This window comes from Emys orbicularis, chromosome 3 (assembly GCF_028017835.1).
Source record: "Emys orbicularis isolate rEmyOrb1 chromosome 3, rEmyOrb1.hap1, whole genome shotgun sequence".
In the NCBI taxonomy this organism is placed as follows: Eukaryota; Metazoa; Chordata; order Testudines; family Emydidae; genus Emys; species Emys orbicularis.
In genome coordinates, this window is record NC_088685.1 from 61841924 (window position 1) to 61864757 (window position 22834).

The window sequence follows — 22834 nt, forward strand, 5'->3', positions numbered from 1 at the left end:
CTCTGAGGAGTGGAGTTGCAATTCCTCCAATACATTCTTCTTGCTCCATAGAGGGAGCCATGTGCTACTGCCCTCTTCAGCATGTTTTCCCATACTTATGGCCAACCAGCTCCTCTGGCCAGTGCTTGTGGGGATGGAGCCATGGCTCTAACGCTCCCCTACCACTTGCTCAAAGTAAGAAGTATCAGGCATGAAGTCCCTGCTCTTCTTGTACCTGGCTGGAGCTGCAATCCAGGCGGGGGTAATGCAGCTGTGCTAGGGGGCAGAGGAGTCCTTACTTCCTCCTGTTCTTCTGCACAGGTTAGTCCTGGCCACAAATTAACCCATAATGAGAGTAGAATGCATTACTTTGTCATTGTAAAACATAGTGGAATGCCAGCATATGTTGTGTAACATTTGAGAGCAATCAGCATGCAAGTATGCAAGGGACATTCCACCACTACAGGGGGCAAAAAAGACTAGACTTACGTCATCATGTGCTTGAAACTTGCTTAGAATGTGAATTAGTTCATGATAGTATGCGCCGAATCTCCCTCTACAAAATCCACAAGGGCCAAGAATGTTCTAAAATGGCATGCAAGAAATCCATGGTGGCATGAAAAATTGTATGTGGAAACCCAGCTATTACATGGAGTTGTTAGATATAAACTCAATCATTATATCTTGCAGGTGAGCGTATAAACTAAAGAGATTACTTTTCTTGTCTACACTGTATTCTGGTTGTTAATGGCAATGGAAAACATGAGTGAGTGGTGAACAGAAATGAAAATGTCTTTAACTATATTTCAGAAACTTTCATCCTTCCACAAGCATAAATTTCACTGCAGGTTGAATAAACAGCTGTTTCTATTTAGAATATATTTGATTATTTCATTTTATGAAAATTTAGTGCTCATGAATTATTCTAGTTTTGACAGTTCTGAAGTCCTACATTCATTTAATTTATTTATTTTTGTATTTCAGTTTATACTAAGCATTTCTAGGCAATTTTATAAATTTAAAATGTGCAATACAAAAAAATCATAATATGCTATACTAAAAACTACATTAAAATAACATTATTGTGGTCACAAAGTAAAGCATCCAAGAGTTAGGAAATGCCAGAATTCAGGTAATCCATGTAACCTTATTTCTGCCTCCTGATATGTATGCATTATGAAACATGGGCAAAGCAAATGTATGGATGTTCTGGATATTTGCAGTAATCCAGGTCAGATCCTAAATAAATGATATTGGCGAGATATGTTGTACAATGTTGCTTATCTTGATGAGTTCAATGATACCCTTACATTCACTATTCCAGAGCATGGATTGATCATTTCCTTTTACAAGAATCTGCAATACCTCATTATAAAAGGAAATTCAACCTAACGTCTTTTTCGTGTATTTTCTCATATGGAATAAAATAATCACAAGCTTAATGGAAAACTGAAATAAAGCAACAGTCACATATCATCCCATTTTTAATTCCAAGGCTCTGTAAAATAAATTCCAGAACTCTGTAGGAGTAAAAACTAAAGGCAAGTGTTCTGTTGTCTGAAAAATGGATTGTGGCTTTTCTTTGAGCAAATGAGGATCCGAAAGATTTTAGCAGAGGACTCCCAACAAAAAAATCTCTAGGGAGGTCACTTGATCATATCCTTTGTAGAATAGAGTTGATTTACATCTCTCTCCAAGGCGTTCTAGGAAAGTGTTTTCATTGAGAGGTCTGGTACGGAAGTCTCGATTCTGACTACTATAATTGCTACTGAAGTCTCCTTCTGGAGACCCATGACTGGAACTAATAGACTTGGTGTTTCCTTACTTTTCCCCCTCACCATTCATGAGATAGTCAGTGTCTCCAGAAATCTGCACTCTCTCATTTTCACTGAAGCTTCCCATTGTTTAGCCAGGAACCACAAGATGAAGAAAAAACAGAGGACCTGATTGTGGTCTCCTATCATGGAGATGGGGAGGCAAAGTAGAAATTTGCCTGGTTCCTTGGTTTGTCTGTGTTTAGCTTTCCAGCAAAACTATTCATCCACTCTTTCATTCTAAAAAAGCTAATGAAGTCCAGCATAAACAAACACATTCTTCTCTTCTGGGTAATTTAAATGAAATCTCTTTGCTTCTCTGAATATCGCAAACAAAGGTCTAAACTCTTCTATCAGGGATCAGAGGTAGACCAGTTCAAGGTGCTCAATGGTCTTGGCCCAGCCGCCCAGCATATCTAAGCTCGGGGTTGAAGTCCATGGTTGACAACTCCATGCCTCAGAAACAATGGAACTCTCTACCATAAGGGAAAAGCTCATCTGTGCAGGAGCTAGAGCTTTCTTGTGGGGTCAGTCCACAAGTTTGGAATGAACTCCTACAGGACCATCACAGATCTCACCACCTTCTGCGCTAAGTGAAAAGTGCACTTCAACCTTCCCTTCACTCACATAAACACACAGTATCATGCACGTAAAAAGAAAACAACCAAATCAAAACCAAACTCAATTGTACCAATACAAACACTCCACTGCACACACACAATTTCCCCACTGTGGAGAGGATGAGATAAAGAGCAAACTACTTATGATAGATGTTAGTCACATTGCTTAATGCATGTCATGAAGGTTCCCAGATACCTCAGTGATGATGGTATTATAAAAACCTAAATAGAATAGAGTAGAATAGAATTGTGTGAAAGAGTCTGTGGTGCTGTTTCCCTCTCCACTAACAAGAAAAAGAGAAGCTACACAGCTGAGCCATCATATATCTCAAATCTTCCAACTATCGTTAACCATGACAGAATGCCTGTGTTCTCCAGCCTCGCCTGGTCCCCCTCAGCCTTTGCCATGGAAAACAAACCCTTTTCCGATCAAGCACACTCATTTCTGCACAGCCCACAAGGCAACATTCAGTGGGGAGGCAGTGAAGAAAGTGCAGCACAGGGGTGAGGCTGTGACTCTCAACCATCTCAGAGCTGATGGACTGCTGAATTCTGAACCAGTTATAGCTGCTTTAGGGTCAGTGGTTTCAGACCTAGGCACAGAGAATGACAGTAATCACCATGCCAATCACTATGGCTAAGCCCAAATCCAACAACAGGAGGATTCAGTCTTCTTTCCAGTCTTGGACAGAAATGGATTTTTCTTGCAGCTGTGGCTATTTAAGTATAGAAAACAGTGAGGAGTCCAGGTAAACAGCAATGGTCGGGGGGTACCCTCAATGGAAGGTAAATATTACCGATGTTACAAGAGTGGTGAGATCTTCAAAATGCTTCTTTCACCCACCAGCATGACCTCACTCTTTCCAAGAATCAGATTCAAGCAGCGGCATTTTATTCACTCCAAATCTTTGGAGAGCTGAGATGGTGCTGCTTGTATATGATGAGAAGATGACCTAGAGCTGACAGTTAGCTCTGTATTGCTGACATTTTAGCCTATGCTGTTCATTCAACAGGCTGCAGCCCAGCAGGCTTCACATTGGTTTTTGAAGCTCCACTGGTGAGACCTGTTGTATTCATTTAGATGAATTACATGGGCCCAAAGAGTTAAAGATGTTAACAAGACTCTTTTGCTGTCCAATATTAAACAGTGTTAAGTACGTTTTAGGATTTGGTATACAGAAACCTCAGCCTGCTTAGTACCAAGGAAAATACACCATTAAATGTCATTTTAACCTTTTATTAAATGTACAGAAGAGAAAGAAAAACACTTAAAGCATTTGAAAAGTAAAATATTAAGTACGGTTTTCATTTTAACAACATCCCTTGTTGCCTTTCACTGGAGAGAGTTTTAAATGGAAAAAACCCTTGTTTGACAGTCTCACAGGGAAAGTCCGACCACATTTCCCATTAGACAAAACACACACAAAAGGAGTCTTTGTGTAAGTTCAGTAGGCCTTTATGTTTGGACAAATTCAGTCTCTCTGTCTAGCTTTCCCACCTTTTCCCATCAATATCTGTTGTTTTAGGTTATTGTGGCATGTTATGAACATACATGTACTTTTCACAGTTGAGCTTACCATTAGAGTAAATTTATAGGCCCAATTATCACAACAAACCAGTACAGGTGGAAGAACAGGTTCCCCTCTCACCACATTGAGTGGGGTCTGGGAGGAATGGCAGACACCATCCCAAAAGGATCTGGCTTACCCATGCTATATCTCTGAAGTAGGACAGGGGGATTCAGCAAGTTCGCAGATGACACTAAGCTGGGGGGAAGAGGTAGATACGCTGGAGGGTAGGGAAAGGGTCCAGAGTGACCTAGACAAATTGGAGGATTGGGCCAAAAGAAATCTGATGAGGTTCAACAAGGACCACTGCAGAGACCTGCACTTAGGATGGAAGAATCCCATGCACTGCTACAGGCTGGAGACTGACTGGCTAAGCGGAAGTTCTGCAGAAAAGGACCTAGGGATTACAGTGGACAAGAAGCGGATATGAATTGAATGTACCCTTGTTGCCAAGAAGGCTAACAGCATATTGGGCTGCATTAGTAGAGGCATTGCCAGCAGATCGAGGGAAGTGATTATTCCCCTCTATTCAGCACTGGTGAGGCCACATCTGGAGTATTGCATCCAGTTTTGGGACCCCACTACAGAAAGGATGTGGATAAATTGGAGAGAGTCCAGTAGAGGGCAACAGAAATGATCAGGGGGCTGGGGCACATGACTTACAAGGAGAGGTTGAGGGAACTGGGGTTATTTAATCTGCAGAAGAGAAGAGTAAGAGGGGATTTGATAGCATCCTTCAACTACCTGGAGGGGGGTTCCAGAGGGGATGGAGCTAGGCTGTTCTCAGTGGTGACAGATGACAGAACAAGGAACAATGGTCTCAAGTTGCAGTGGGGGAGGACTAGGTCAGACATTAGGAAACACTATTTCACTAGGAGGGTGGTGAAGCACTGGAATGGGTTACCTAGGTAGGTGGTGGAATCACCTTAGAGGTTTCTAAGGCCCGGCTTGACAAAGCCCTGGCTGGGATGATTTAGTTGGTATTGGTCCTGCTTTGAGCAGGGGATTGGACTAGATGACCTCCTGAGGTCTCTTCCAACCCTAATATTCTATTATTCTATGATTCCAGGGTCAATTATATTCAATGCTGCATAGAGGTCCAGCAATATAAGTATAAGAATATGTGTGTTTGGCAAGGCCTGTTCCAGGAAACAAAGACATTTTGAAAAAGAACAAGAAAAATATCCTTCTTTCTCAAAGAGGTCTGCTGATTTGTCTCAAGATCAGTTACTTATTCCTGGGAAGTGAGCTGCCCATGTGACCAGCACCAAAGAACTGAAATGACGGTCTCAAGTAATAATGTAATTTACATCATATAGGACATCCGGGGCCAGAGAATGGACAACTCAGTTGCTTAATTCTGATTAACAAGTGAATGTGCAGTCTGTGGTTTGATGAACGGACCTTATAGTCGTGTGGAATGTGACGTGTAGGAAATCTGATCTGATCTCTTGCTACCTGTAGCAAAGCCTTGGGCAACCTCTCTTTGATGCTCCAATGTCTCCAGAGACCCCTCTAGATAAACAAGGAAAGCAAGAGGGAAAGGCAAAGCATATACAGACCAAATGGGGCATAAGGGAGGGCAGTTATGCATGTATAATCACTGCAGTGGCCAGCTGGCACTAGAGTCTAAGGAGATTGGGGGTGAGGGTGAGGTAGGGAAGGGAGCGTTACTCTGGCTGATAGTCTGTGAGGTGTGAAGGCCACAGAACAGTGGGTTCCTATGAAGCCACATAAGCCACACAAACTTAAGTTCAACACTAATTTTCTCCCAATATTTGTCAACCAGCATTGTCCTTTTCTCCCATATTTTTTTAGCAGAGACTAAAACAGAGAGAAATTCTCCATATCTTGCTTACAATATCCTTATGCATTATCATAGCACAGTCCTAAATAATACCAAAATACTTAAAAAAATATACCACCATAGAACAGCCATTTAACTTTAAAAATACCACAATATTCTTAATCTTCAGTAACCACTAAAAACACCTAGAACCGTGGTCCCCCAACTTTTCATGCCATGCTCCCGTTTACTAGGGTTGGCAGGCATCCAGTTCTTGACTGGAATGCCCAGTAAAAAAGGGACCCTGGCGGCTCTGATCAGCACTGCTGACCACGCCATTAAAAGTCTGGTTGGTGGCACAGCAGAGCTAAGGCAGGCACCCTGCCTTCCCTGGCTCTGCATGGCTCCTGGAAGAAGCCAGCATGTCCCTGTGGCCCCAAGTGCCGGCTCCTCAGCTCCCATTGGCTGGGAACCACGGCTACCCCTGCGGGCAAAGGCCAGCATGCAGAGCCACCTGGCCGCCCCTGTCCCTAGGAGTTGAAGGGACATGCCAGCTGCTTCCAGGAGCCATCTGAGGTAAGCACCACCTGGAGCCCACACTCTGAATCCCCTCCTGCACCCCAAATCCCTGCCCCAGCCCTGAGCCCCCTCCCGCACCCAAACTTCCTCCCAGATCCCTCACCCCCTCCCTCATCCAAACACCTCTGCCCCAGCCCTGAGCCCCCTCCTGCACTCCAAACCCCTCTTCGCCGGCCCCACCCCAGGGCCCACACCCCCAGCCAGAGCTTGCACCTCCTCCCACACCACAACCCCCTACCCCAGCCCTGATCCCTCTCCTGCACCCCAAACTCCTCATCCCTGGACCCCCCCAGACCCCCCCCCAGCCAGAGCCCTCATCCTCCCTCGCACCCCAACCCCTTGCTCCAGCCCAGAGCCCCCTTCTGCACCCTGAACCCCTCATTTCTGGCCCCACCCCAAGGCCCGCACCCCCCACCTGGAGCCCTCCTGCACCACAAGCCCCTGCCACAGCCTGGTGAAAATGAGCGAATGAGAGAGGGTGGGGGAGAATGAGCGATGGAGGGAGTGGGTATGGAGTGAGTGAAGGCAGGGCCTAAGGGAAGGGGTGGGGCTTCGGGGCAGGAACGGGGAAGGTGGTGGGGCAAGGGTGTTCAGTTTTATGCAATCAGAAAGTTGGCAACCCTACTTTTTACCCCTGGAGGAGAGGGGTAAGGGAGCCAAGGCTGGGGCCACAGCTGGGGGTGGGTTTGGGGCCAGAAGTGGGGCCAGAGCTTCAAGTGGAGCTGTGATTCCAGGTGGGGACGGGAGCGGAGCCACAGCCAGAGGACCAAGGCTGGGGGTGGCTCTGGGGCCAGGGCCGGGAGTAGAGCTATGGCTGGGGGCAGGGCCAGAGCAGATCTGAGGGCAGAGTGGGACTGGGTGGTGCGCCCTCCCCACCCCCCATGGGGGCTGGCCTGGCCCCCCGGGTCCTCCCGAATGTTCCTCAGCACACCCCCACGGGAGCATGTCCCAGAGTTTGGGGACATAGAGTAGCACTGCTGTGTAAGCTGCGGTGATTTAGACATCTACTGAATCATATGTCTTTTCTTTCTATAAATGAGGGCCCTCTTTGGCATTTTGCACTCTTCTGTGAGAGCTTTCTTTAAAAGTTCCAGCCTAGGAAATACTTTTCAGTGTCTGCTGACCTTTGACAAAACATTTCAGTCTCTGGTAAATTGAAATAAACCATCCTCTTGTTTGCACATAAGATAGGTCCTTTTGAGAAAGCAGATGACCTTCAAATCAAGGTGAGGCTGCATCAGCTTTCCTTTGAGGAACACTGAGGATATCCAGTGTAGGATCAATAGAAATATAACAATTCTCTTTTCTGACACCCTGTGCAAAAAGGTTATTAGAAAAGTACATAAAAGGCTATGTTGTTTTTAGGTAAATTTAACAAAATTGTTTATTTGGTGCATAATTTGCACACTTACCCTCAGTAGCAAAACAGGGTATTTGCTTGGGACCACCGCCATATCTGATACTTGCATGTAGTTGCATATTCACCTAAACTGCATAGACATAAACTCGCATGTTCATTAGAGTCCTAAAGTTAAAATTGCAATCAAAACCCCAGACTCCTATAAAATGACATCAGGCATCATTTTCTTTGCATCATATTTTTAAGACTAGTGCAAGCATAGCCAGGAGACCCCATTCCTAGTTATGTTGAATTCCAGTAATTTTAGTTAGTGTAAGATTTAACTTTATCTTCATATTTTGTTTGCTTTGGGCACTGTGGCTCTTTTAAATGCCAGATTCATTACATTTCCATTTAGTACCATTCATAATATACAGCATTTATGTAGTGCCTTCATGTTCAAAGTGCTTTACAGACATTGTCTAGTTTTATTTGTTATAACTTTATAATTACGCTGGTTTTTGTTTAGTTTAAAATATATCTTTCCCACCTATGGTTACATTATCCATAATGACTGCTGAGAAAACAAGTTTTACAATAAAAGATTTAAACTATATTAAAATGAGCTGGTTTCCAAAATGTGATGTAAAAAAATTTGGACTTCATTTTCTTTCAGGCACATTAAGCTTTTATGGCTTCATATTTTTAAAGATAGGTCTATGCTCTATTATTCATATTCATTTCTGCTGTGGTACCTTATCAAATAGATGTACTATTTGTATTTCACTTTAAATAAGGGGTTTATCGCCATATTTTACAATTTTTTAAAAATTATTCTCTTTTCAATTCCCCTAGAAACTCACATTCATGTCCCATAACTGATCTCCTGGAAGCAATTTTATTCAGAAATCCAAAGTCAATATAGGATTCTCCCTCAGTGCCCTAAAGGCTAGCAGCCCCAGTAGACCTGTGTTACGCTATTAATTTCCTTTCTGTTTTAATTTTCCACCTGAGACCAGATATTTGTGAATTTTGGTTCAGGTAAAAAATCTGACCATTTCCATCAGCAAACACATTTTAGTAGCACAAATGGTGATATTTGGTCCCAGATACACCCCAGAATATCTGTTGATTTGCCTGGACACAAGTTCATCATTTTTGCAGAAAGACTTCACCATCCAAATGATAGTTTTCTTCATGTAAAACCTGCCTTTTGTTTTCTCATAAAACATCAGACATTCTGCTTCTGAAGATGGCTGAAAGGCAATTTCAAATTGGATGTACTTACAGTGTGAATTTTATCACACAACTGTAACCCTCTCTATGCTTTTATTTACAACCCCTTGGTTCACTTTGCTCCAAGCCTCCAGCTTTTAATAATGTAATATAACATAAAACCCAACGTTAACAGTAAGCTTTCTTGTTAAAAGCAAGGAATGATAGTCTTGTGATGAAGGCACTGGGCTGCATCTCTGGAGATTTTAGCTCAGTTCCTGGCCCTGCTAGACTCTTTGTGAGTCTGGCAAGTCTCTGAGGGTATGTCTACCTGCAATAAAACACCCATGGCTTTTCCCGGGTCTGCAGTCTCAGGCTCTCAGAGCTCTGCAGGGCTATAAAATGGCAATTTAGACTTTCGGACTCTGGGACTCTCCCTCTTCGCGGGGGTCCCAGAATCCAGGCTCCAGTCCAAGCCCGAATGTCTACACTGCAATTTTATAGCTCCACAACCTGAGCCACAGTAGCTGACATGGGTCAGCTGTGGGTGTTTAATTGCAGTGTAGACATACCCTCAATCTCTTTGTTCTCTATCTATAAACGATGGATAATAATTCTGTCTTGTCTATTTAGATTATAAACTTAGGGCAAAGCCTGTCTCTTACTATGTGTAAGTACTACGTCTAACACAATGGGGTCCCCACTTCAGTGGGGGCCTCTAGACACCACCATAGCACAGGGCAGGGACTGTCTTTATCTTTGTACTTTGTACAGCATGGAACACTGGAACACATTGCTTGCACTATTGAAACAAGTAATAAGAATACATTTAATTTCAAACTTGCTCCAATTTTAAAGTCGACAAGAATCTTACACCTCCCTTTCCCTGGAAACTTGTATAAACTCTAAATAAAACAATATAAAGTCTGGAAAAGAGAAGACTGAGAGGGGGCATGATAACAGTTTTCAAGTACATAAAAGGTTGTTACAAGGAGGAGGGAGAAAAATGGTTCTTCTTAACCTCTGAGAATAGGACAAGAAGCAATGGGCTTAAATTGCAGCAAGGGAGGTTTAGGTTGGACATTAGGAAAAACGTCCTAACTGTCAGGGTGGTTAAGCACTGGAATAAATTGCCTAGGGAGGTTGTGGAATCTCTATCATTGGAGATTTTTAAGAACAGGTTAGACAAACATCTGTCAGGGATGGTCTAGATAATACTTAGTCCTGCCATGAGTGCAGGGGATTGTACTAGATTACCTTCTCAAGGTCCCTTCCAGTCCTACGATTCTATGATAAAGGTCTGATCCTATAGCGGTACCCAGTGTGGAAATTCCATTGAAGTCAATGGGAGTTCCATGTGCTCCAGGATTAGGTCTTGACTATGGTAGCTATGCTTTATGTATAGTTGGGACTAATGATCATATGATTAGTCCTTACAGAAAAACTGGCCATTCTATTCTTGGACCCAGCCCTGATCTACTGGGGAAGCTTGGGCAAGTCAATTCCCTTCTCTGTGCCTCTGTTTTCCCATCTGTACAATGGGGGGAAATTATACTGACCTTCCTTTGTAAAGTGCTCTGTGATCTACTCATGAAAGACTGTTAAATAAGAACTAGGTGTTTTATTTATTATTATTAATTATTTTAGCTAGAAAGATACTAATAAGTAATTATGAACAGATCCTTCTCTACCAGAACAGTAGGATTGAACTCTCTCCATAGCCCTCCACATCTGATATCACATACAATAATGTGGCTGAAGGTAGAATTTCCATTCTATAACTTTGCCAAACATGGTGATAGTACTGCCCATATATTTGGGCGTCTCTTTTTCCACATTCAGGTGTTTTGCTCCTTTGTGTCTCGCAACCACAGAACTAGCTCATCCTCAATCATATCAATATCTGAAAGAGTAAGTGTACCCAAATAAGTGACAAAATAAGGTCCAAATTGCAGTTCTCAAAAATATTATTTGGAATAGGTGAACTGGCCCAGATACAATGAGAAATTATCCGGCACCTGCCCCTGAACCTTTGCCCAAGACTTGAACTCTTTGCAAACCAAATTATTTTTAGCTTTAGGAAGCTTGGTTAATTTATTTTCATTGTGCTTCATTTTTGTATGCCTCTGCACTTCCGGTTTCTGGCAACGACTAGAAGTGAGAATGCCAAAGTACAGTGAGAGAGACTATTCATATTGTATGTTTGGCCAAACCAGAAGGGGAAATTACTAGAAATCTTGCAAGGGACTCTGTTCTCATGAGCTGTCTCTTCTCATGGACTTTTTAGATTTCAAAGGTTCAGAAACTTTAGATAGGAAACTAAACTTTTGAGATTCTCTCATCATTCAACAATATAGACTGTTCAACTGGTGACACAACAAGACTAGTGGAAGAATGAGGAGAAAATGAAAAAGAGGATAGAAAGTCCAGAAAGTTGAATAAATAGTCAATTAGATAATAAATGGACTGAATGAGAAGAAAGTCCAGGAGACATAAGGTGCAAAGATGATGATTATATTAAGAAAAGGAGAGACTGTCCAAGAGGCAAAGTGGGAGCAGAGATGGAAGATTCAGTTGATGAAGCTTCATTAGGCACAATGACACATGGCTGGCCATTCTTAGGGTGTCATAAAATGTACTTATGGAGGATGCTGCTAGACTTCTAAACAATGAATGACCAAGCTGTCATGCCTTCCATTCTGCTCTCAAGTATCTAGGTGCGCTAAAGTCTCTCAAACTCATAGGCTTTAAGGCCAGGAGGGACCATCGTGATCATCTAGTCTGACTTCCTGCACATTGCAGGCCACAGAACCTCACCCCTCACTCCAATAATAGACCATCTAGCCTCTGGCTGAGTTACTGAAGTCCTCAAATCATAATTTAAAGACTTCAAGTTACAGAGAATCTAATATTTACTCTAGTTTAAACCTGCAAGTGACCCATGCATCATGCTGCAGAGGAAAATGACCGCCTCCCCACCCGCTGGGTCTCTGTCAATCTGACCTGGGTGGAAATTCCTTCCCAACCCCAAATATGGAGAACAGTTGGACGCTGAGCATGTCGGCAAGTCCCATCAGCCAGACCCCCAGGAAAGAATTATCTGTAGTCACTCAGAGCCCTCCCCAGCTAGTGTCTCATCTCCAGCTTGTGAGGATATTTGCTACTAGCAGTTGCAGGTGGGTCACATGCCATTGTAGGCATCTCATCATACCATCCCCTCCATAAATTTATCAAGCTTAATCTTGAAGCCAGTTAGGTTTTTTGCCCCCCCCCCACTGCTCCCCTTGGAAGGCTGTTCCAGAACTTCACTCCTCTGATCATTAGAAAACTTTGTCAATAAACTTGTTGATGGCTAGTTTATATCCATTTGTTCTTATGTCAGCATTGGCGCTTAACTTAAATAACATTTCTCCCTCCCTGGTATTTATCCCTCTGATGTATTTATAGAGAGCATCATATTTTCCCTCATCCTTCATTTAGTTAGGCAAAACAAGCCAAGCTCTGTGACTCTCCTTTTGTAAAGGAGGTTTTCTCTTCCATGTGCATGTGTTCCAGTTGGAATTCATCTTTCTTAAGCTTGGGAGACCAAACTTGTACACAATATCCCAGATGAGGCAATACCAGTATCTTGTGTAATGGCAATAATACCCCACTATCTTTGCTGGCGATATCTAGCCGGACACATCCTAGAATTGCATTAGCCCTTTTCACATCATATAGGTGGCTCACAGTCATCCTGTGATCAACCAATATACCCAGGTTTTCCTCCTCCTCTGTCTCTTCCAACTGATAAGTCTCCAGCTTATAGCAAAAATTACTTTTGTTAGTCCCTAAGTGTCCCTAAGTGCATAACCTTGCACTTTGCACTATAAAATTTCATCCCATTTGCATTTCTCCAGTTTTCAAGGTCGTCCATATCTTCTTGTATGATATTCCAGTCCTCCTCCGTATTGGCAATACCTCCCAACATTGTGTCATCCACAAATTTTGTTAATACACTCCCACTTTTTGTGCCAAGGTCATGAATGAAAATGTAAAATAAGATTGGTCCCAAGACTGATTGCTGAGAAACTCCATTAGTAACCGATCTTTCAGAATGACCCGTTGTAATCTCCCCTTTAACCAGTTCCTTATCCACCTTTCAGTTCTCATATTAATCCCCATCTTCTCCAATTTAACTAATAATTTCCTATGTGGAACTGTATCAAATGCATTACTGAAATCCAGGTAGAATAGAGCTACTGCATTTCCTTTGTCTAAAAAAATCAGTTATCTTCTAAAAGAAAGAGATCAGGTTGGTCTGGCACCATCAACCTTTTATAAAACCATGTTGTATTTTATCCCAAGTACCATTCACCTCTATGTCCTTAACTACTTTCTGTTTCAAAATTCATTCCAAGATTTTGCATACAGTTGAGGGCAAACTAACAGGTCTGTAGTTTCCTGGATCTGAGACAGGGCCGTCTCTAACTTTTTTGCCACAAAAAAAAAAAAAAGAGCGGCGCCCTGCTGTAACAACTCCCCCCCTCCCCTGAACACCGCCCCGCCATAACAAACCCCCCCCCCGGAGCACCGCCCCGCCGTAACAACCCCCCCCCAAGCGCCGCCCCCCGAACCAAAAACAAACAAACAAAAAAACCCGAGCGCCACCCCGCCACCCCAAGATTGGCTGCCCCTTACAAGGTGCCGCCCCAATCACGTGCTTGGTCGGCTGGTGCCTGGAGCCGGCCTTGATCTGAGAGCAAAGTCTGGAGATGAGCACAGAATCATAAGACAGTTCACTCAGTTCAATTACCTTTGTACTGTCACTGAGGATTTTAAATAAAGTGAATAATATAAGATGTTAAAAACAAAAACATCTAAGTGTTCTTCTGTTGTTTATCAGCGCAGATTGAAAATACTTATGTCTCCTAATCCTTAATACTTCATTTTCTGTGCACATCTAAATTCTTTACCTCATTTTATTTAGTAATAAAATTGGTATTGTTGCACACTTTAAGGGTTACTATTTCTTACCTGAAAAACTTTTGACATGATGAATATGATTAGTCTTATTGGTCAATAATTATGACACATTCATCATGACTTCTAAATGTAATAAAAGTTAATAGTTAATTATTAGAATTTCTCAACAAACACTATGTAGAGAAGTACTATATAGTAGAATATCTCAGAGTTAATGTAGCAAAGAACATTGTGTTGTTTTTTTTAAAAGGAAAAATTGGGGTTCAGGCTAGCCTAAATTATTTATATTCACCCATTCATCCATCTACCTATCCACATATTGTGATGCTTTCATTCAAGCTTGTATCACAGCCTCTGTGTTCAATTTATTTAAAGTCTTTGATACGCAAAACCTTATAAATCCCTATTCAGTCAGTACTGGAAAATATAAGCATTTTAATAGAATCAGTAGTTCTCCAATCATCTGCTCAAATGGTCACAAAGAGCTGAATTTTCACAGCACTGCAGGAGTTTTTAGCCACATGACTCTTCACATTCTAATGTCACACATCACTTTGAAAATGTCCCCCTTTAACATGTTAAATAGTGTTCACATGTGCCTGCCGGGATTCCTGAAGAATTTTTCTTTGGCTCACCACTGGTTTTAATTTATGTGGATAATATAAACCACTTGCACCTCTTGCCAAAAGTACTAATCCTACTTTCTTTGTTAAAGTCACAATCCTTCTTAAATCAGTTTTTATCATTCAAGTAACCTTTTTGACTTTTAGATTGATGTAACATTAGTAAGTAGTTGGTGCCAATCCAACCCATATATTCATGAATTCTAAAAGCAACATGGATGATAATTACTAATTAAAAGAACCCATTATTAACATTATATCTATCTATCTATCTATCTATATATCTATATCTATATCTATATCGATATCGATATCGATATCGATATAGATATAGATATAGATATAGATATAGATATAGATAGATAGATAGATAGATATAGATATATATATATCTGGGAGAACTAATAGAGCAAATGAAATCTGATGGCATTCTGTTTCCAGATTTTGTTAGGGGCAAATGCAGATTTTACACGTACAGTAGCTACCTGGTTGTCAGTATTGATTTGGTTATTATTTAACATTCATATTGTTGTAGTGCCTAGATGCCTCAGCCAATCAGGGCCCATTGTGCCATGCAGTGAACACACAAATAGCACATGACAGTCCCTGCCCCAAAGACCTTACAATCTAAAAGTAGCAACTTCTATTCTTGGACCTTTTCCACTTCTCTCCTAGATGACAATTCTTCATTTTACAGAAATAAAATATGGTGCCATCTACTAGCAGCCTCCAATATTGCATTATAACCATGCAATAGTACAGTCCACTTAACACACTATTATCTTCCTATTAATGAAGAACAATACTAAGTTTCTTGAAGAGATTCATTTATGAAGTTGTCTGCTGACTGTTTCTTTGCTTCCTTTATTTTAGATAGTTATTGTATGGCTGAATCAGCCTTCTAAAACAGGTAATTTGTTTCTGTGTATTTAAGTCAAAATTTGTCAGAAACAGGAGTGAAGCTGAGGTGCCCTCAGAAACAAAATCCTTTTTGACACTGTTCAGCACTTTTTTCCACAGCTGAGCAGCAGAGCTCAAGTCAGGGAACAGCTGAATCTTGTAGCCATCCATCTCTATCTGATCTTTTTTCAGTGTTTTCATAAGAAGCTGCCCTCTGTTCTGAACGTGTGGCAGTTATTATACTGCTTGCTGGAGGTCATAGTTACTGTCTTTTATAAGGGATTCTATAGCAGTGTTATGGGAATTCTAGATCTTTACTGAGATCTACTCCATAATGTGTTTTTGCTCTGAAAGCTCACAATGCTAACATTTTTTGTCCCTGGCTTGATTCTCTCACATTTCTAGCCTACCATAAACTTAGGAACCTTGTTTTAACATAGACATTTTAACCGCTGAGCTCTTGGCCACCATGATGTAAATTTTACAAGATTCTAGCTACTTCATTCTCAGACCTAAGGATTGCAGTTTACTAGAAAATTTAAGCATTTTAAATTCTAGAAATTCCTCTCTATTGCTCAGTTCCTGGATTTTTCATTTCAAATTGACTCCATCGTGTCTGTTGTCTTTAACACAATCTAGAAGCTTCTAAAATTTCTCTCTCACCAGCCACAGCAGCTTGGGAGGAATAGAGACCTGAATAGGGCCTGCAGCTGGCTGTAACTGTGGGGACAATTTCTGTCCTTTCTCTATCTTGTCCATTCATGAATTGGAGGTAATTTTCAATCTGTTAGCAGGGATGAGAAATGGCACTTTTAACATTGGAAAGCAAGATGTAAACAAGACTTAAGCTGCTTTTAGCAGCAACACTCCAGCTCTAGCTTTTCCCCCCATCTTATTGTTTCTGAGAGCTGTTATGAAGAGATTTTGGTTGAAAACCTTATATCCTTTTTGCTCTCAGTATCCCTTTGATTGTTGAATGGGATGGATTCAAGTGAATTCATTCTCTTCATGGACAGAAATGTAGGATCAAGCAGACGTCTTGTTGGCCACTGAGGCTAAATCCCTTTTATTTTGGCTTTGCTCAAAGGAACTTGATCCATTGTTTTTAGACTTTCTAACTTCAGACACAACAAAACCACCAAGCATTATTTGCATTTTCAGTGCTATCTTCCTAAACAGAAAACTTCTAGTTTTATAACTCAGTTTAGAGTACAGAGGACACTGAAACATCCCTACAGATGATTCAGGTTTTCTTTTTGCTCATTTTGGTTTTATTGTGAGGTACCTAGATGCTTTAGGCAGTAAAAATATGTTTAAATAATGCATGGATGTATTCATTCTGTTATGCTGTGGTGCCTCCTGACAAAATCCTTCTTTTTCTCTCCAGAGGTTCTAACCCTTTTTCATTGTCCAGACCTTATTCCTTCAGTCGTTCCCCATATTACCTCTAAGGGCACGTCTTCACTACCCGCCGAATCGGCGGGTAGCAATCGATCTATTGGGGATCGACTTATCGCGTCTAGTGAAGAGGCGATAAAAATCGATCCCCGATGGCTCTTCCGTCGACTCCGGAAATCCACCGCGGCAAGAGGCGGAAGCGGAGTCGACGGCGGCGCGGCAGCTGTCGACTCGCCGCTGTCCTCACAGCCAGGTAAGTCGACCTAAAATACGCCACTTCAGCTACGCTATTCACGTAGCTGAAGTTGTGTATCTTAGGTCGACCCCTGTAGTGTAGACCTAGCCTAACTGAATGGTGCTTTTCACTTGCTTGCCCTGGTGATGTGTGAATGGGGATGTTTCACTGACTTTTCTAAACTCCTTTGAAAGACTTACTACCTTTTTCATAAGAACATAAGAACATAAGAAAGGCCGTACTAGGTCAGACCAAAGGTCTATCTAGCCCAGTATCTGTCTACCGACAGTGGCCAATGCCAGGTGCCCCAGAGGGAGTGAACCTAACAGGCAATGATCAAGTGATCTCTCTCCTGCCATCCATCTCCATCCTCTGAGGAACAGAGGCTAGGGACACCATTCTTACCCATCCTGGCTAATAGCCATTTATGGACTTAGCCACCATGAATTTATCCAGTCCCCTTTTAAACATTGTTATAGTCCTAGCCTTCACAACCTCCTCAGGTAAGGAGTTCCACAAGTTGACTGTGCGCTGCGTGAAGAAGAACTTCCTTTTATTTGTTTTAAACCTGCTGCCTATTAATTTCTTTTGGTGACCCCTAGTTCTTGTATTATGGGAATAAGTAAATAACTTTTCCTTATCCACTTTCTCAACATCACTCATGATTTTATATACCTCTATCATGTCCCCCCTTAGTCTTCTCTTTTCCAAACTGAAGAGTCCTAGCCTCTTTAATCTTTCCTCATATGGGACCCTCTCTAAACCCTTAATCATTTTAGTTGCTCTTTTCTGAACCTTTTCTAGTGCTAGAATATCTTTTTTGAGGTGAGGAGACCACATCTGTACACAGTATTCGAGATGTGGGCGAACCATGGATTTATATAAGGGCAATAATATATTCTCAGTCTTATTCTCTATCCCCTTTTTAATGATTCCTAACATCCTGTTTGCTTTTTTGACCGCCTCTGCACACTGCGTGGACATCTTTAGAGAACTATCCACGATGACGCCAAGATCTTTTTCCTGACTCGTTGTAGCTAAATTAGCCCCCATCATGTTGTATGTATAGTTGGGGTTATTTTTTCCAATGTGCATTACTTTACATTTATCCACATTAAATTTCATTTGCCATTTTGTTGCCCAATCACTTAGTTTTGTGAGATCTTTTTGAAGTTCTTCACCATCTGCTTTGGTCTTAACTATCTTGAGTAGTTTAGTATCATCTGCAAACTTTGCCACCTCACTGTTTACCCCTTTCTCCAGATCATTTATGAATAAATTGAATAGGATAGGTCCTAGGACTGACCCTTGGGGAACACCACTAGTTACCCCTCTCCATTCTGAGAATTTACCATTAATTCCTACCCTTTGTTTCAATTAAACCTTTTGCTTTTCTGGAATTTCTCCTCTACATTTCATAATCTTTTTAGATTTGATGTATTTTTACTTACATCAATATTTCTATTTTAGCAACCTTCTTCTAATAAGCACCCATTATCCATCTTCTTAAATATGCAATACATGTCCATTAGTTTATTGTATATTTCTCATTGCTAACTTTAGTCACCATCCTGACCAGTGGGTTTTGGATCAAACCTAATCTGTATGCATGTTTGGAGTCTTATAATTATATTTTCAATGTCAGTGCTCAGTTAAAATACTTTAGCTGAATTTGTAGCCCACATACAGTACTGATCAGCACATGCCCTTTTATTCTCAGCATTACTTCCTTGAATTCACCAATTTTCTCCTTATTTCTTTTTCCTCCCTGCTGCTTGATTGTTAATCTCAGGAATTCACTACATTTATTTTTGTTTCATAATTAACTGCAACGCTACTATTTAAACCTCTTAGCATAGTAATCTTTCTTTTTAGCCCTTTGTGTATAAATGTTATCTGTCATATTCCATTTAATTACAGCCTGTGGTGGAAATTGAAATATTACTCAGCATTGATTCATATTAATTTGATTGATTTTTTCAATATTTATACAACCCCCAAATATGTTTTATCTGCTCTTTTCATGTCTATTAAAAGAGACTTTGCGGTCTTCTAGGGTCTGCAAAGTGCCAGATTTTGTGTTGTGGGCTTAAAACAGGCCAAAATGTAATGTGTTATGTTAAATAAAAAAGATGGGTTTTTTTAAATACACAATATTAAATAAACAACTAAAAAACAGCCATATGACTGGTTACATAACATTATTTTATCAAGACTAAATTAAAGAAAAGGTCTCCTTCTTCCTTTTCGGATTTACCTAAGTGACCATAAGGTTTGCTGATCTTTTAAATTCTTTGAAAATCACATTAAACTGTAGCATATCACAGAACCCTTCAAATTGGAAATCTTTGATAAGCAAAGTCCATTGCACACACACACACTTACACATCCATTCTATCTTGCAGAGAAGAAACCTAACAGGAAATGCTACTGTTGCCCCTTTTTGACATGAGTGGCTAGTTCAAAATTCAGGGCCCAGTTCCAGTTGGAAGGGGAAATTGATGGATCTGGTATTTTCTTTGATGCAGTCTTGTTTATTTACATCTCTGAATGCAGGAGAAATCAAGAACAAAAGGAGCAGTTTCTAAGCTTACAGGCCTAAGCCTCTTTATCCAACAGACCCTAAAGCTTTCTCTCTAGCTTTTTCTAAGGTCATACCAAGTTCACAGGCTATTGCTTGGATTTCTTGCCTTTTCTTTTCTCTCTGTTCTTGTCCTTTACAGTCTTTTGTCTCTTCTCTTTGAACCGAGTAACCTTGTCTTGTGCCTTTGATCAGTAGTTCTCAAACTTCTCACCTTCAGGCCCCACTTTTCTCAAAGCATATGAGTTTAGGCCCTCACAAGTGAGAAAAACAATGAGTGAAATTCTTATGCTACTGAAGTAAATGGCCAGATTTCTACTGATTAAGATTGAGTCATCGTTTCATCCAATATTCATGTGTATCAACAATTTGTACAGTGTTTCATGAGGTGGATGAACTTCTTTCTGTGTCCATAGTTTATCCAGATTTCGAAAACTGACACTAGTTGAAACTGGAAAGTAACCCGAGAGTCCTCACCAAGAAAATGAGATCCAAGTGGGAGCAGGCTGAGGGGATAAAATGGAGCATTAGAGACTGGTCCCCCTCAGCCTGATTCCCATGATTCCCATGAGCCCCATTCTGATCCTGCAATCTGTTCTTACTACATAATCATTTAATATCATTCTAGGGTGTACTAACAGGAATGTTGCAAGACAAGGGAAGTAGTTGTCCCACTATACTCAGCACCTGTGAGGCCTCAGCTGGAGAATTGTGTCCAATTCTGTGCACCCCACTGAAGGAAAGGTGTGGACAAATTGGAGAAAATCCAGAGGAGAGCAACAAAAATGATAAAAGGTTTAGAAAATCTCATCTATGAGGAAAGGGTTAAAAACTGGACATGTTTAGCCTTCAGGAAAGACAACCAAAGGGGGGACGGATAGCTCAGTGGTTTGAGCATGGGCCTGCTAAACCCAGAGTTGTGAGTTCAATTCTTGAGGGGGCCACTTAGGGATCTGGGGCAAAATCAGTACTTGGTCCTGCTAGTCAAGGCAGGGGGCTGGACTTGATGACCTTTTTGGGGTCCCTTCCAGTTCTAGGAGTCTTCAAATATGTTAAGGTCTGTTTTAAAAGAGGATGATAATCACCATGTCCACCGAAAGAAGGACAAGAAGTAATCGGCTTAACCAGCTGCAAGGAAGATTTAGGTTTAATATTAGGAAAAACTTTCTAATTATAAGGATAGTTAAGTACTTGAATGTTACCAAGGGAGGTTGTGGAATCCCCATCACTGGATGTATTTTCAGAATAGGAAGGACAAACAACTGTCAGGGATGATCTAGGCTTATTTGGTCCTGCCTCAGCCCAGAGGGCTGGACTTGGTGACCTCTCAAGGTCCTTCCAGTCCTATGGTTCTATGATTTACAAATAAACTTTACAACTTAAAAGCAAATTCCTAGTGGAAATCCATCAGACTTTCAAGTAGGCTAAAGTATAATCTAGGAAGCTTTCTGCTGCTTTGCTTGTGCCAAACAGATTTAAAGGTGTTAGCACTCTAAAGCTTTTTTCTTTCCCAAAAATCTCCAGTCCCAGTTAAGTTCCACTGAGAAAAAAAGAGATAACATAGGGGAACATGAAGGTCGGTGTAATGGTTAGGGTGCTAACCTGGACTCAGGACACATGGGATCAATTTCCTGCTCTCTACAGACTTCCTTTGCAACATTGTACAAGCTATTTTGTCTGTCCATGCTCCAGTTCCCTGTTTGTAAAAGGGGCATTTTCCTTCCTCCAAACAATAGGACTGTCCCCCCTACATATTTATATTGTAAACTACTCCAGGCAGGGATAATGTATTTATTTGGTTTATAAAGAATCATTCAGCGCTATGGTGCTATATACAAAGTGTTTATTATCAGTAATAATAAATGATACTCAGTAAAGAGTCCTTGAATCTGTTCCAGCAGGCTGTGTTTTGTAACTCTGCTCCACTTGGTAATAGGCTCTACTTAAATACAGCTTGTTGCTCCAATCAAAGCAATGTATGGATTTGATTAATTATACACTGTGCACTTTAAATCCTTTTAACCCCCAGCAACAGTGACTTTTTAAATTAATCAATTACTGTTATTAATAATTTCACAAAGAATTGTTGATTGCAGTTAAGTGCTTTTTAATTTAAATTGTGCTATTCCCATTCATTTTCAAATGTCTCAGGGACCATTCACAATTTGTTGAAAAGTTTATATATCATGGTGGAGAGAATTAACCTTTGGAAAGCCTCACTGACTTATTGGTCATTTTTCAAATAAACGATTAAAAATTAGCCATAACCATATCTTCTTATCTGGTACCAAACTTATGTCTGAAACTTAAAACACCCAAAGTGTGGGGCAGAAACGTCAAAATGTTTATCATAAAAAATAAATTCACAACAGTCATTTGGAACCACTTACCATGTTTTAGCGACAAGATTTGCACTTAAAAACAGCTACCAGACTGCCTGTAGTGCTTTGTTGCTTCTATCAATTTTTTCAAAATTAATTTTGAATCCAACATATAAAAAAAGTTAACCCTGTAAAATAAATATTTAACCAGTAGGATGTCACTATGTAAAAAAAAAAATGCAGGAAATGTAATTTCAACTCCCAGAACGTCAATGGGTTTTGCATCAGTCCCTAAATGGACCCAGTCCCTGTCCCACTTAAGTCAATGGAATGACTCCAGCTGGCTTATGTGGGAGCTGGATCAGGCCCTCCGTCTGGCTATTTTCTTTTTCCAAATGTATGTAATGGGAAATTCCCATTTCCTAAGACAATCGAGGCTCTGCACATTAAAGCAGTTCTTTCAGATGATTAAAATCGGTTGGATGTTGACTACATAACAACATCTGAAGCATGCAAGCCTGTACTATACCTTAATGCTTAATGCTTGAATGGAGGGACTCAGAGCTGAGTTACATGTTTAGTTATGAATTTAATTGTTGACTGAAACATTAAGAGCACATTTTCTTGCCCATAATTATCAGCACTTACTTGCTTGTGGCAATGCAGTGGAAGGGATATAGGGAAGATATTTTGGCTGCCATGTTTTAAGAGAGAAATTATTTAAATGGAACACTCCAGATTAGAAGAAGGTTGATCACGTGATTTAGGAGTTTGACTCAGATTCAGGAGATCTGGGTTCAATTTCTAGCGCTTCCACCGGCTCATTTTATGACCCCGGGCAAGACACTTAATCCTTCTGTGCCTAAGTTTCAGATCTGTGTAATGGGGAAAATAATATTTCATTTCTCCCT